The sequence below is a fragment of the Osmia lignaria genome, chromosome 6 (assembly GCF_051020975.1).
Source record: "Osmia lignaria lignaria isolate PbOS001 chromosome 6, iyOsmLign1, whole genome shotgun sequence".
Classification (NCBI taxonomy): domain Eukaryota; kingdom Metazoa; phylum Arthropoda; class Insecta; order Hymenoptera; family Megachilidae; genus Osmia; species Osmia lignaria.
Window position 1 is genome coordinate 4,622,097 of NC_135037.1, and position 16,183 is coordinate 4,638,279.

Consider the following 16,183-nt stretch of genomic DNA (forward strand, 5'->3'; position numbering starts at 1 on the left):
AATCGAGCAAAGAAACGTCTCGATTGTCCTGTACAATATAAAAGTGCAAACTGCAATACAAGGAAATGCTATAAGCGGGCGCACGAAGGCAGCCGGGATAGAGGAAGATAAAGAGAAATGGAAAGGGATGCTCGAGCATACACTGAAGCAATTCACTGTTCAACTAGCTAGAAAACTTTATAGCTGATTCACGATATCATAGTTATTTAAAGCCCTCATTCTGGTGAGAAACATGTTTCAATTTATAACCTTGTCATCCTATCACTCTCTATTTTACATATCTTACTTCTCATTTATCAAATATTATTTCTATCAAAGGATCTTTTCATTCTATTACAAGACTGCACGATTTTATGGAAATACATACTTTTCTAGAAAATATTAGATGTACAAATTAATTTCTAATTAAAGTTCTATTTTTAACAGTTAGAAGCCAATTATTGAAGTGAATTTTATTGTTATCATATTCTCGTGCCACTGTTCAAATACACAGAAGCAAAGGAAAATATTTAAACTTAAAATAGTAATTAAGAAAGGGCAATATTAAATGCGCCGAATTAATTTGTACATCTATCTAGGATCTGAATAAGAAATTTTCTCACTAGACAAAAAAAGATTATTATAAAAATTAATTTGATATTACCAGCAACAGAAATTAATTTGACGTCTTCAATTTCCCATATGAAATTATAATTTTTTTTTGTAATTTCAATATAAATAGAAATCAAACTCTACTATTTAATCCAAAAAATAATATAATCCAGAAACGACTTGCATTATTTAAATTATTTTATAAAAAAACAAATAGTTCAGGTTGTATAAATTTCCACTTGACTGAAAGTGTTCAAATCAATTGGTATCGATACCCATTTCGCTGTTTCCAATCGAGAGGGAAATCAATTCAGAATCAAAGATAAAAAACGAAACAGCTGAAAAAGACAAAGTTTGCATGAAACAGCGAATAGCTTGGAAAACAGTTGTCGCTCAGGGTCGCTTCGTTCCCTCTGTAATAACCCACATTGTTCGAGCCCTTATCGCGGTAGGGTGTAAAGAGGGGTGTCGGCAAGAGGGAGCGACGTACGAGAGAGCATACGAGGGAGGAATCGTACATTCGAAAGGCAAGAGGAAAGAAAGAGGAGAGACACTCGAAGAAGCGGAAAAGGGTGGGTCACTGGTGCTCAACTAGCCGAAGGGCTAGGTGATCCGAGGTCTCGTAATGGGAGAGCAGAATTGCAAGCTCAGGCTAAGTAAAGCGTCGCCGACGAAGGTCTAGGGCAAGTCAATGTATATACATTTCTACTGGGTGTCAGTTAACTACTTGAACAACTACAAAAATTCATGTTCTCTTTAACAAAACATAAAAAAAGTATGAAATAATAAATTTAAAAAATAAAATAAAATTATCTTAAAATATTTTACAATTGTCATACAATATATTAGATACCTGAATTATTGATAAATTTTCCTTTAGAAATTGAAATAAATATTATTTTTGAAAAAGGAACATTTTAAATAAAAAATATTAATATTGCATTGATATAGTGGCAAGATAATAAGTGTAAAACAATTAAACAAAAATTATTATTAATGAATATTGTACTTAAAAACGTTCATAAGAATTTTGTATACAACATAGATATTATTTTCAACAATTTCTAAATTAAAAAACTTCTTTGGACATTCAATCCATCGTATGCATCCATTAGCAATATTTATAAACATGACTAGAGGTATAGTGGCACGAATATCGAGTGAAAAATTTGCACTCTATTCTTCCAATTTATATCCTTTGCGTTACGGGACACTGTGTATATCCCCTTCTTCCTGCTGATACTCAAGGATTCCTAGCCCTTTTAGCCCTCCAGCTAAGAGCTGCACTCGTGGCAACGTGGAAGCTGGCGATTCAGAATCGTCACCCTCCTGCACTTGTCATCTAGAAGGGGTTGGTAAATCGAGAAGCAATAACTGGTTCCTATTTGACGCTATCTGTTACCTTAGGGTCATGATCGTCAAGTTCTTGTGGCAAGTTTGATGTGATGACGATCAATTCGACAATCATGTTATGGTGACAGATATTGCGATCGTAGGCGATAATTTAGGACAATGGTGTTCGAGATGAGCTCCATTTTTATGAAGCCTGAAATGTGATAGTAAGATCACTATCATTTCTGAGATTATTTGTTGACGAAGCAAACCGCTTGGAAATATTATTAAATATTAAATAATGTCCCATTTATTTAAAACGTTATTCAAATTATACTCTGTACTTTTCGATCGGTGACAATGCAATTTATAACCAAAGTAAGTTATTCAGTGCTCCGCACACCGTACACAGCTGATTGCACTTTAATGGAGGTACGCTTCAGCGAATGCTGCGATCAAGTACCGATGATTTATTATACGCAAGTGTTCTACTCGAGTTCATTGTGTTCTAATTGACAGGCATGTAGTGGCAACGAGGCTGTATCAATAACCTGTATAATATTCAATCAAAACAGTGCAATAGGTGCATAGATAAAAATCGACTTAGAAAAATGATAAAATAACGTACAAATTATATGCATCATCTAATTTTATATTATTTTATAACAAAAAAAATTGATGAATGAATTCAGGTATCCGCACATCCCTAGTGATAACATTTCAAATTATCCATAGAATAAATAGAATTCTCGAGATCTAACCCTTTCACTAATAAAACGGTCTAAATTCGCCCAAAATAAAAAGATTCTAAATGTTATTGACGTGGAGGTTTGATAGATACGGTTATCAAACGCCGAACATTTTCAAGGGCTCGACGATCGCCTGGACCATTCTTATCCCTGTGAAAATATGTTAGGAACTCGATCATGATGGTATAATGGGGCTGGAGGAAAGATAAACCAGGGCGCAGAAAATGATGGATCGTGGCCACGGTTCGGCCAAACACGCGAAACTTGGCATGCAGGTTGAAATGATTTCTCCTGCTAGTCGTATGAGTTGCCAAGTAAATGAAACTGCGTTCCTTTTTTTTTTTGTTTTATTATTGCTACGAACTACGGATTCAATTCAGATCCGGCCGACAGAGCATCGACCCGTTCCACTGACACACTCTGAAATGCTCTTCTATTAGAAGGCAAACGTGAAAAGAGCGACTGAATGAATAAACAAACAACGAATAAACAAAGGGAAACGCGATCTCAGAGCGTGATTCATTCTGTCACAAGTCATTCTGTTGTATCGTCTTTTTTTTTTTTTTTTATTATTGCATCGATCTGTCGATGTTCATTTTTTTCGTTGCCCCTAGGGCTCTTTTTCATTTTTGTTTAAACTATGAAATTGAAGCCAGCTTTAAGCTGATTATTAATATTATAGAAACTGTGTAAAAATTGGGAATATCCTGCATTTACTTTGGATTTACGTTACAATACACTACCTTTATTCTTTTTTGAGCAACTTTGTTTAAATCTACCATGTACAGTGAAAAATATATGTACAAAAATTTGTATCATTTATTTTTTGCTATTTTATTATACTTTTTTTTTCTTTAAAGATAGCTAACAAGAAGACTATCTCTATTAATGCGATACCGCCTTTATTTTCACATGCATTATACAAAAGCCGAACCAGCTCCATTGTGTCTTATCTCTGCATTCTATGCACTGATATTCTATACAACGCTCGGAATTATCATTAAAGCGGATAAACACTTAAAGGGAATATCACCTTCATACATTCTCAATTTAATGAGACTCAGAGTACCATTAGACCAATACAATTCATTAACGTTGATAGAAATTAACCGGATAAAGGACTTTTAATATTTTTAATGAAGTTAATTACTTTAAACGCACAAGAAAATTAATTATAATGTTCTGTTCTCAAGATCGTTCAAGAATATTTAAAATTTCTGTATTTTATAGCAATAATTATCTGAAGTTACGTTAATTTTTTTACAGTCAGATGAACATATAACACTGACAATCAAAATGTTAAGTAAAAAAGATTTTATGGCTTACTGTATTCTTTGGTTTTAGTTGCATGAAACAGCACGGTGTTTAAATGAAATAAAATTCCTATCGGTAGTATAATGAGGTGCAACAAAATTTCAGCGATAAAACATCGATCAATAGTGTCTGTATACCTGAAAATTTACCCTACGTCCATGCATGTTTCACTGAAACAAGCTTCCAAAGCAATCCGTCAAGGTTCTTTCAACCCGAACCTGTAACAAGCCAATACAGCCTCTTCCAAAAAAGAAAAACAGATCACACCGAACGAATTCTATAAGTCGTCTATACATCCTGCGTGGAGGGAAATTGAGTCGAAAAAAAGAGTTAATCAAAATCCTATTGAAGCCAGAAACCCGATCGTTTCTGAATTCCATGTTGCTCGTTGAAATGACCAATTCCGAGCGACGGAAGGGGATTAACGAATGAATCACTTAACCGTACCGGGCAGAAATTGGGTCATCGCGATGGTCATTAAACCGTCGAGTCGCGGATCAAGTCGTTGGAAAAGACGTCGCGTCGACCTTCTCAGGCGACGGATCGGCAGTCTCCGCTTTGTCTCCATTCACAAAGACGCGCGCGTAGCCACGGTAGCGCTGTTATCGGAAGCCCGTGGAGGGTGGTCTGCCAGTATGGAGGGTTCAGAATTCTCCCCTAACCTCGAGTCGCGCCACCCGCGCCCCCCTCCGTCCCTCGGCTGCCCACATCTCCCACCCAATTGGGGATTCGATCGACGTCGGTATTTCCAAGCGTGACCACCCAACCCCGTGGTGGCGCCTGCGTCGAGACGCCCCGTAAACACGCCAGCAGAACTGCTTAAGGACGAGAAAGATAGAGAGGGGTAGGGACGGCTCTATTCGTCCTCTCCACCTTCACCTTCTCCCTCTATTCGTGTCAACCGTCACGGAGATTCTGACCTGCGCGAGGAGAACCACTGGCTGAGAATCGTGCGGCAGGATACGATCGTGTACCCACGAGGTACCTCTTCGTCTGTGTCTCGTCCTATCCTCGTGGTTGTAGGTGTCGATATCGGTTGCAAGGGCGTACGGAAAGTTGGCCACCGGTGTGCGTGTTAACCACATTGAAACGGGGCATGGTGTTGGTGAGTGCACCGGCGATAGAGCGCGAACTTTCGTACACAGTCCTACAGGGGTGGTTGAGTTTAAGACCAGATACCTAACGCGGTAGAAAAATGCTTCTTCCTACGTAGATTTTCTACCGAAATTTCAGGAAACGATCATTTTTTATCCAGATCCATCCGTCAGCTGGTCAACTGGCGAGAACACGAAACTCCCCTGGGTGACAAATTCCACCCGCCTCGTGGCCAGTTGTAGACAACGTTTCGCTACATAAACTGGCAACTCTGTTACCTTGTAACCGTCAGCACGCAACATTAGTATTAATATGACGATAGCCGTGTTGCTACGAGCCAATCGACTACTAGCGGCACGGTCGTGCTAGTAGTAGACGACGGTAGTGGTAGTACTAGTAGAACAGGATTTCCCAGAGAGCATCTCGCTATTGGTAATGTTCGTAGCGCACATCCAGGCGATACTAGTGTTGGACCGGTTGTCGGTGTTGGTGGAGAAAAGTGGAGGTGGTGGTGGAAGCGGTGGAGGTGGGCGAGGAGGAGGATGGCGATGGTGGTGGTGGTAGCGGTGGCGGTGGTAGCGACGGAAGGTAGTTTCTGGGTGGTGGAGGGCGCGGATCGTCATCCGCAAAGTCGTGCGTTCACCCCGTGCCGCGACGACAACAGGGCGTCGTTCGTTCCGGAACGAGCGACGATGCGTCGAGTTCGCTAGGGGGCCCGCTTCGCGAACTCTACTATCGAAACCGATCCTCCGTGTTATCGCGTCTGTACCGGTGGCCGATTGCATTCCAAAGTGCTCGCATCCTAAAGTGGAGTATCGTGCTCTGGCTGTTGGGCGTCCAGTACAAAACTCGGACGAAAGTGACGCGTGTACGCGGATCGAGCACGCTCCGCGACTGATAAGAAATCTTTAAGGAACGTGCGCGGAAGTGTGTCTGTGTGGGTGTGTTCTGTCGGAACACGTGGCGGAGCGCGGTGACGTGACACGGAGCAACACGGTAGTTGGCGTCGAAATTCGAGGTTAGGCGTCCATGTGGCAGCGTCGATCGACGCTGGTTTAAGGACACGTCGAGGAGGACGCCGGCTGGCATCGTTCTAGGGGTTGCTACGGGCGCGGACCTTCGGAGTGGGGTGTAAACGGGACGAGGGAGGTGTTGGCCGATGAGAGCTAGGTCTAAAGTGAATCTCGGCTTGGGCGGTGCAAGGTAAATGTCCACTGGGAACGTCCGAGCGTCGCGAACCTACTTCCATCTCGTCCATCGTTTTCTTCCGCACCCGGTCGGCGGAAAAACATTGTCACGTGGCTCGTTCTCGTCGGAGTGAACGAGCGGTGCGCTTTCCGTCTGTTCCCGCGATACCCGTCTCTATCGTGGAAAACGTCGTTCAGCTTGGCTCGAAACGTCGATCGAAGCGAGGAATAAGCGACGGGAGATGAATGGACGGATCCGCGAGACACGGCGATTAATTAACCGGTGTATTTATAGGTAACGAGCTCGCTGAACCGACCGGCTAATTAGCGGCCGATCGATGACAGGGATTTCGTGAAAAGGTGTAACGCGTGTTGGCGTTCGTCGTAGAAGCAAGTGAAAGCCTTTTCCGTCGCGCTCTCCGAAGTGGATGTAATATGGTTCAGCCCGAATAAGTCTAGTGTGTTTCAGTGAAATAAAAGCTCGGTTGTCGACAGTTTCACAGTGAAGTGTTGCCACGGTGGCAGTAGCTCAGTGCCAGTGAAACAACGTTGTTCAGGTGTAAATCCAACAGGTACCCAGATATCGCACGGTCGAAAAAAAGGGCCCCGACTGTGAAAGAATTTCAGTCCGCTCTGTGATCACGGCACAACCCCGTTTTGGATTACACCGTTGTTCGGCTTTAAACGTCGTGGATTCCCGCCCTGCGTCGTTAGGGCGAACACGTGAATCAACCCCCATAAGAAAAATCGATCGACCCGCGAGCGTAGGAAACGTGGCCTGGTAAGTTCCACGACAGACTCTCCAACTCGTACGATATTCCTCGTAATATTTCGACGCAACCTTTCGTTTCGTTGCCGCAACGAACGTCGAGCCGTGTCGGGAAACAACGATAGAAATGAGAGTAATCTTGGGACGGAGAGAGAAAGAATTCGATGGTAAAAGCTCGAAGAATAGTTCGGACCATTTGAGGGAGGCATCAGAATTTATACGAGTTGCCAGCAGTTGCCGAGTCTCTGAAGAAAGTTGGATCTTTCGGTTGCATCCACTTTCTTCAGAGGGTTGCTTTCGAGAGAACAATAAGGAAATTTAACTTGAGCTTCTTCTCTTTTCAACGTTATCAAATTGTTTATTGTTTAACCTTCGGAAGCCCTTCGTGAGTTGCATAAACTTTCTCTTAGAAAATTATTTTCACGTTTATTTGAATTGTTTTATTTCTTATGGAAAAAAGGGTGCAACAATTAGCGTTTTGAAATGCAAAGCTTAGATATTAAATGTGTATTTACGTCGGCGGGATCTGTACGAAAAATTTAACATCGACAAAACGAACGCAACGTAACCAACGTAATTTAATATCGAAACAGCTCCCGATGGAGTTTCACGTTAACGAAAAGTTTATCGTGATTTTAACCTTAACAAAGTTTCCGCGTCTGCCACTCGAGCCTGGCTTTCGATGTCGTACTCGCGTATGCTCGAACGAGGGTGAGAAAGCTCTTGTTTACGCGGCCACGAAATCACCCTAGCAAGCATTGACGCGTTCGATTAACTACCCCAAGGTTTAACCGTATCAACTAACAGGGTACTTTTCTTGACTACGTTTGATTAATCGATGCCTCAATCACCACGATTTCACGTTTCATTTGGCAACGTCCATGAGGATGGACGGAGATATTTGTCCAGGAATGTTCGATCCGAATTGCATCGGATAATATTGGTCGATATAATCGATTCCCTGATGAAACTTCAGCTGTACCATCACGGAGATACTAAAGTTCATGTTAGGTAGTGAGAGTTTGGTTTTATTAACCCTTCAACAACGAAGCTTAGATCAATTGTGACTCAAACTTACAAAACTTATGCAAGGATATTAATCTAAAGTTAAATGTATAATTTTTAAACGCAAGAATATCCTGATTAGTCTCACGAATCAAAAAATCGCAAAATAAAACAAAAAGTGTAATTCTAAATGTTAATGAAAATTACACCAATAATTCAAAACAATGAAAATTAGTTTTTCAAATTATTAGTAATCTACGTCTCAAGTATAACGTGATCGAAAAATTAACATAAAAATTAATTATTCTCATCATGATTGTCTAAGATAATTTCTAATCAGCAATATATACACCAGAAGTGTCAACTACAATTTCACAGAAATCCCACCATAATCGTTATTCAGATAATCAAACCTACCCCAAAATCAGACCCTACGCAAACAATACGATGGGTTTATAACAAACTCGTGAACGCTTGTACCGCAAAGTGGCCCTCAAAATGACCATCGAGAAACGGTTCATTTGCATGGGAAATCCATGTCGAACACCAGAGACAATTATTACCGAATTAGACGATCGAGAAGCGTGTATTCAGAAAGCTTTCGACCACTTTGAATTCAACAGATTCAGCGAGTCAGTTCTATTCGATACATTAATTCTTGCATAACTAAAGTTGAATTATTCCAATTCAACCACAAAGATGTATTTCATTTTAACTATATGAATTTGAATATAATATTGGGAGATTAAAAAGCAGTGAGAAAGGTATTAAAATTTACTAAAATTAAGGTTGTACTTTACTTTGGGGCACACAAGATTATCGATTCTTTTATATTAATTCTGATATTGCTCGACGGGACGGATTCTAATGGATCATGAACGACCCTCTTTAAGTCCGCCATGGAATCGAAGCATAGGTCAGAAATGACCCAACAGTCACCTTTCACGGCTCACCTTCGAAGGGTTAATCGAGGACGAAACACGCTTCTGATTAAAACCAGGGACACGTTCAAAGATATGTCATCGACGAAACTGATTAGCCGTAATTGGAGCTCGACGAAGCCCCGAAGCGCATGGGCCTGTTTTGACAGTACGTATCGGAAGTCGACATCGGATGACCCGCTGGTGCATACACCGGCAACGTACACAGGTGGTCGTCGGATTACCCTTGCATCGTACGTGAAATGCGCTGATAAAAGCGGAGAATTGAAATTCACTGGATCGAAACGTTCTCGGATTATGCTGGCCGGCAAATTTCACCTATCGCGCACCTACTCTACCGTCTCTTCTTCTTTTTCATTGTTTTCCATTTCCCTCCCCCTTTCTCATAGATCGTGCACGGACTTTGAACTTCTAATTCGAAATTCTACGTGAGCTTGCAACAAATGACCGAGCACAATGTCGTCAGCTGTTGGTGTTTTCAGTTTCGCTTGTTGTTTTATTCGACAGAGAGGATCAAACGTTTAGAACGGATAAGATATAATTAGGGAGTTTTAAGAATTAAAAAAAAATAGAGAACAATCATTCCTTGGGAAAATTATTAATTCATGAACTTATCTCTGTAATGTGTGTTCGTGGTGGAAGATGAAATCAATTTAAAGAATTTTGAAAATATAGAAAATCCTATGTTTTTTAAATTATAATTAAATATTATGAAAAATGAAATGAGGTTTGTAGGAATTTGAAAATTGGCTTAATTTTCTAAAATGATAATTAACACTATTAATTTATGAACACTACATATTTATGTAAAAAATTTTGAAAAATTTATAAAATTGCTAACTGAGAATACAGATAAAATTGGATGCTGATAACAAAAATGTTAATTTTCTAAATGACTACTTATTGCCATTAATTGATTAATCCATCACTGTATATCAGTGCGAAAACAAGATGAAGGTTTGTAAAACGAAACAGTTCATGGCAAAAGAAAACCCATCGACCTAACCAGGAAATATGTATGTGGATCAGTGGTGGATCGAGGATGATGAAACGGCGAGGGAAGATTAATGGAAAACTTAAAGGTGAAGAAGCTGAGTTCAGCTCGGCTCGAGGAGGCACGCAGGAATAAATTAAAAAACTGTCTCTCAAAGTGTGTTGAAGCGAATCGAGGCTCGTTATAGCTTCTTTTGAAAATTAAGCGGTTTCGAACGCAATTCGATAACGTCGTCGTCATTCATCATCCGCTGTAATTACGCGATTTGCATCGAAATGGAAATCATGCTCGACTTTAATGGCAGGTTAAAGGCAATAGATCGACGCGTTCTATTGATTTTTAGAGATCTCCTCATTGGGTCAATGTGTAACTAGAAATTAGATAACGCTGAATATAGGATAAATTGAAATATGATTTATATAAATTCATCATTTCGGAATAATCTCTTGGGATGGGATAATATTTCTCATAGGTGATATCAATATTGGGCCAAAAGCGAATTGATACCATTTAAACAAAAAATAAAATAAAAATGCATTATTTTCCTTTTTTTAATTAATAAAGTTCTTAATTTGATAAACTATAGATATTAGATATTAATTAAGAAATACTTAAATACTTAACTGATGATTTAACTTCAAAAATAAATTAATTTATCTTTAATACCACTTTTGAAAATAAATTATTAACGGTATTAATAACAATTAAAAAACAATTTCTCAAATAGAAATTATGAAATTAACTTTGATTTTGCTACACTATCAGCACAGCGTTTCAACAATTTAATTCTTTACATAAAAATGTAAATAAGAAATTACTAAATAAATGTAATCTGTCTATAATAAACGAATATAAACATGTTTAAAAAAAGAGTTTCATTGGTAAATTAGAAGACATTCTCTGGAATGTGCTGTTTAATGTAGCAGGTAGAAAATCAAAGTTCAGTAGTAGAGAGACGATGAGAACCATGCCGGCCTCGGCATCCTGATTAATCGACGATTCTAATGTTCCAATTTATGTCGCAATCAAGGTAATTTGACGTTTAATCAAAGCAGCTGCATCGCGCAACTTCGACAACGAAACGTAACGAGCGAAATAATGAATAGCGAGTCAATAATGAGAAAGTTCAGTGAACAATCGTGAAACTTAAAATTACACGTTCGAGTGCAATCATGAAATCACAAATACGCATCGAATGTAATAAAAGGAAATCGCGTGCAATACATTGTCACGGAAGTGGAGATTAAATTTCCACATCAATTTTCAGGATTATTCGATAATATTTTGACCTACTTTCTGCGATAAAAATATCTGACAAAATAGTTTCGGGAAAATAGTATTTAAAATAATAAGAAGATTGATTAATTCACTCACCCTTGTTGAACAGCATATGTTTGCCCATTGCTATCGAAAGTGGATCATCCATCTGAAAAAATACAAACCGTTCTATGGAATCATCCTCGTTTATATAATTTGTACACTATTGTACCTACAATGTTTTTTTTTTCTTTCAAGAAATACATATTTACTCTATCTGTTTATAAATTAAAAACCAGGAAAATTCATAATTAGTAAACGTTCAAAATCCAATATACTGAAAAATTAAATCTTCCAAAAGCAACATTGGAATCTTTTAATTATGTTCAGTAAAGAAAAGTAAACTGCTCGAAGAAAGTAAAGTAATCTTCATATCTTGAGCACGAAACTGGAAGAAAAGCTCGCGTACGTACTTCACGAACCTTTTTGCAGCATATAAAATTCATATGAAACATTACTATCTAAAAGTACAAACACGAGAAAGAAAGGTTTATTGCGGTGCACTCGGCAACCTATCTACCTGCATAACGAACGAAAGTATAATTCTTCAGTGTGTTCATGAAAAAGAACGAATCTTTTTATAGTTACGTCGATTTAAATAGTTAATTCACTGGGTTTGAAGTTTAATGGAGATGCATTAACACTGACACAGTTTGCCGTATGGCGTTATCAACGTATAATCGGGCAACACCGAGCATAATAGTGAATGAAGCGTTGCACGCAATGCGATCGTCAAATGCATTACTGAAAGCGATTTCTAGAGAATCATACCGAATTTCGAGACAGCAATGAAATAAAGTGACTTTAACTAAAATTCGTACAACCCTTACGCATGCGAAACACAGCTTTAGAAAAGTAATTCATGTTATTATTTTATTTTATTCGTGGCATTATTTTAATATTGAAAATATAAAAAAATGTAAATTTTCTAGGGTACAATCTGATAAAATAATTATTATGAGACTCACTTTCGTAATTTCTGTAATAACAAGCACCAATCTCACTTCAAGTACACAAAAATACACAAAGAATCCATCACTTTTTGCACTATGTTAAAAGAAGCACATCTCACGATATTAAAATCTTATTCATAGAAGGAATATCATGATGACACTGTTCACTCTGATTCCATAACAAACTTCAATTAATTCACACCTGCTAATCGAACGAAACACCTGGTGTTCTATAGAAAGAACGCGATAGACTGATTTGACAAATGTCCTCGTGACAAGGATTGCTTCGCAATTAGTTAGACAGTTTCGATTTGGAAGCGGTGTGAAACGTGTATGGCGCGTTGATGGATACTGACTGGGGGTCACGTTACAAGGATGTTTACACGGATCGTGTATAGCAAGTCAATTGCCCGATGTTTACACAAACATGTAAGAACCTGTCCGTGTTCCAATGGCTTTAATTCCGAGATCTGTTTTGTTTTTGAACAGGGATTACACTACAGGAGACGATAAATGTTGATAATTTAGAAGAATCTTAAATATTATTTATATAAGTAACTCCAAATACTTAATAAAATAATTTTCATTTTTAAAATAAATGAAAACACTTTACAACATAGATGATCCAAATTATGTTCAAAATAAAAAAAACTGTTTAATAATAATATATTGGAATATTTCAATTAATAAAAGATAAACATTCCACCATTGTCAAATAGTAGAAAGGTGAACATATTTCGTTCCCCCTTGCTGCTTTGTCCCCTTTTCCAGGGGCATGAGCAATTAATTTTAATCGACGAAAGCCACGAGAACAATTTCCAGGGACGATCAATAAACAATGAACAATGATCGACAGGAGAATTCCCGGGCTCCATAGTTAGAGGTTTATTTCAGGAATCAACAAAGTTCCGCGGAACTTCTGTTCACCACCTTGTTATCGATTTCCCGATCAAATCAATCACTTAAATTAATAGTTTTCTCGGTTCCCAAGGAAGGCTTGTTCAATCGTAACCTTCCCTTCGATACAATTTTTCCGAGGATTCCATCGGTTTAATAAAAACCGTCGTTTCCACATCAGCTAACAAAATAATATTCACGAAATACGGTGTTTCAAACCGATTTCGATTTACGCGTTTAACTTTGCGAAGATAAAATCTACTTTGCTTGGGGTCGTGTAACTCGTAAGAGCATTCAGACGACGGATACAACATTAAACGTCTTAGACTGCAACACATTCCTTGCAATTAGTGTCACCGAACTCTACATCGAATTCGATGGTTAGATAGAAACTTTCCGAATAGCGTGGTGATCGATTTTAATTATTTTATAAACTAGGTTCAACAATTGGAATTTATTCTAAATAAAATTAATTAATGTTTTAAAATATCTCATTCAATATTTTTTGACTTAATAAATGGAAAGCTTAGAACAATGCTTTTTGTTTCCGACTGCAAGGCTCGAGGCTACAACACCTCTTGAATGGAATGAAATGGAATGGAATTCAGGTTACAATTTTATGTAAAATATTTCTACATGAAACTTTAACCACTCAACTTATTCCAAAATTTCAAATATGCTATTTCATATATTTAAGGCTTATCTCATTGTTAGGGTGGTTAAAGTAAGAATTTTTTTGGGGTGCTACTGATCCATTTTTTTCATTCCATACATTCATCATGAATGTTTACTACTCATCATCCATTATTTTAAACAAATTACCATTTATACTTTTTTGAATTAATAGTGATAGTTTTCAGTAATATAACAAATTTCTTTTATCCACATTTTGATTAAAAAAAAGGATTCAGCTTCCGACCCCTGGACCATTCAGTCAACATTTGACAACGCTTTCAATAGCGTCGGTTTATTTCATTTTTCCACATAGAGTAAATGGAACGTACCAAAACAATACTGTTCAAAGAAACAGGCAGACAAAAGGGAACAAAACCGATGATACAGCAAGTAATTAATTCCGGAGGCAGAAGATTTGCTCGATAAAGTCTGGTCAGGACTTTATCAGGGGTTGTCAAACACAGACATCCATTGGATTATAATATTAAATCTAAGACCTACCGGAGGTGTAAGGGTACCCGAAATTTCAGGCTCGGGGGTTGGGTAAAATTGAACCGGGCTCAGTGTGGGGCACTGGGGGAGCCCGACACAATCAGACCAATTCGGAAAATGTTGGACGAGTATGGGCGAGTTGCAAATATATGAAAATCATACTGCTATTAATTTCTATCAAATTCGTGGTATTTTTATTGTACCATGGTGAAAAGAATTAACCGATAAAAAATCAATAGATGCAAGTACAAAAGATATATATTGGTCAGTTTGATTTTGGCACGGTGTATTGGTCGAAAATGAACATCATAATTGTAGGTGTCTGCGGTTCTTATGGCTTACCACCATTACAGGTGGTTGGCAAATTTCGTGGTGTACACAACGAGAAGGATCAAGACCGTACCTCCCATTGCAGACCACCATTTCCAGTAAGAAGGATTCCCTTCCGTTTACATTCGCTCCAGTCTCAGGAAATTCCGGGTCATGTGTGCGCCATGCTTCACCTTTGATCAGCGAATCGTGAAGAGATAATTCGAAGCTCGAGATTACAGAAAATCTGCCAACCTATTTCAACAGTTAATGAGAAGACAGTGGTACTTCCGAGTAATTTCAATTTGATGAACTATGAAAGTGCTTGGGAGACGTAGAGTGACTGACATTATTTCGTGACATAACAGTATCACGAAATGGCACTTATGGCACATCAATTTCAAGATTTAAGTGTGATGAAAATGTTTTATGAATATTTTTAATACAAAATGACTGAATTCAGAGCTGAATAGTATTATAAAATATCCTCTTTATTCCCAAATGTTAATTAATTTTACAAATTCATTGATATTATCAGCGCAATTTTATTTTTCAAAGAGGGTCCCACGAAAAAACCTATCCTTGAAAATGAACGGCATCATATTACTACTAACATTCTCTACCAAAATATTTATCCAAAAACTAGCATTATTTTAAAACTCCATAATAAGATCTTCATTGTTCAATTTCACTCCTTACAATTCCAAAATCTCCAACGATGCTTAAGATCGCGCGTTAAAGGTTCCATTAATCGGTGCCCAATAAATCCAGCCCCCCTTCCTGCAGATTTCCTTTCGAAAATTTCATAGACGTAGCATTGAATTTTCCGCGAGAATTCAGCCGGTAGGTTAGAAAGGATCATCTCGGGAATTAGCTACGAGCGTATATCTCTTTAAAAGCTCTCGAGCGCCGTAGGACACAGTTGTCGAGCATCTACAAGGAGAAAATGCATTTCCACCATTCCCTGGTGCCATTGTGTTTTCCTTTTGCATTGTTCCATACCGTGTACCCTCCGTCTCCCTCCCACCCCTCGATACCGATGCAAATAACGATCAGCGTTTGTTGCTTGGATTATTTTATTATTCGCCAGACCATTGGGTCTACGATTATTTCATTTTATGCGTTGGACAAGGAGAAAATGCTTCACGGGTATTACAGATAAATACACGCTTTCCTGTGGATGCTAAAACACAGATTCAGAGAGAGATTTGTGAATGGAGACTCATTATTCAGAACGGATGAAGGATAATGAGAAACTTCAAAAATATACTAGGTTTTTAACAGATTACGAGCTTTTCATTATATATGGAACGTTTGATAATCTTTCTCTTTTTCAATGGTTCAAATAAAATTATAGTTGTGCCAAGTTTCTTTTTTCGTAAAAACATAGGGTAATTTGAAATTTTTTAATTCTGGAATTTTAGAATTTTAAGATTCTGGAGTATTAGTGATCTGAAATTTTGTAATTCTGAAACTTTTAGATTATAGAATTCCGATACTTCGAAATTTTAGAATTTTAGAATTTTGAAATTTTGAAATGTAGGAAATCTGAAATTTTGGAAT

General features: G+C 38.0%; 1 protein-coding gene and 1 long non-coding RNA gene across 3 annotated transcripts in view; one reads left to right on the forward strand and one right to left on the reverse strand.

Annotated features, from left to right (window-relative positions):
• LOC143305396 (uncharacterized) overlaps window positions 1-16,183 on the reverse strand; it is a 152,446-nt gene that overhangs the window by 78,073 nt on the left and 58,190 nt on the right. For both annotated transcript variants that reach the window (XR_013062295.1, XR_013062296.1), the window contains exon 4: window positions 11,352-11,403. This is a non-coding gene — a long non-coding RNA (uncharacterized LOC143305396). The remainder of the gene's footprint in view (window positions 1-11,351; window positions 11,404-16,183) is intronic.
• Window positions 5,705-16,183, forward strand: part of LOC117601723 (uncharacterized) — a 388,515-nt gene continuing 378,036 nt past the window's right edge. The window contains exon 1 of the mRNA XM_034318866.2: window positions 5,705-7,049. The gene's annotated coding sequence lies outside the window, so the exon portion shown is untranslated. The remainder of the gene's footprint in view (window positions 7,050-16,183) is intronic.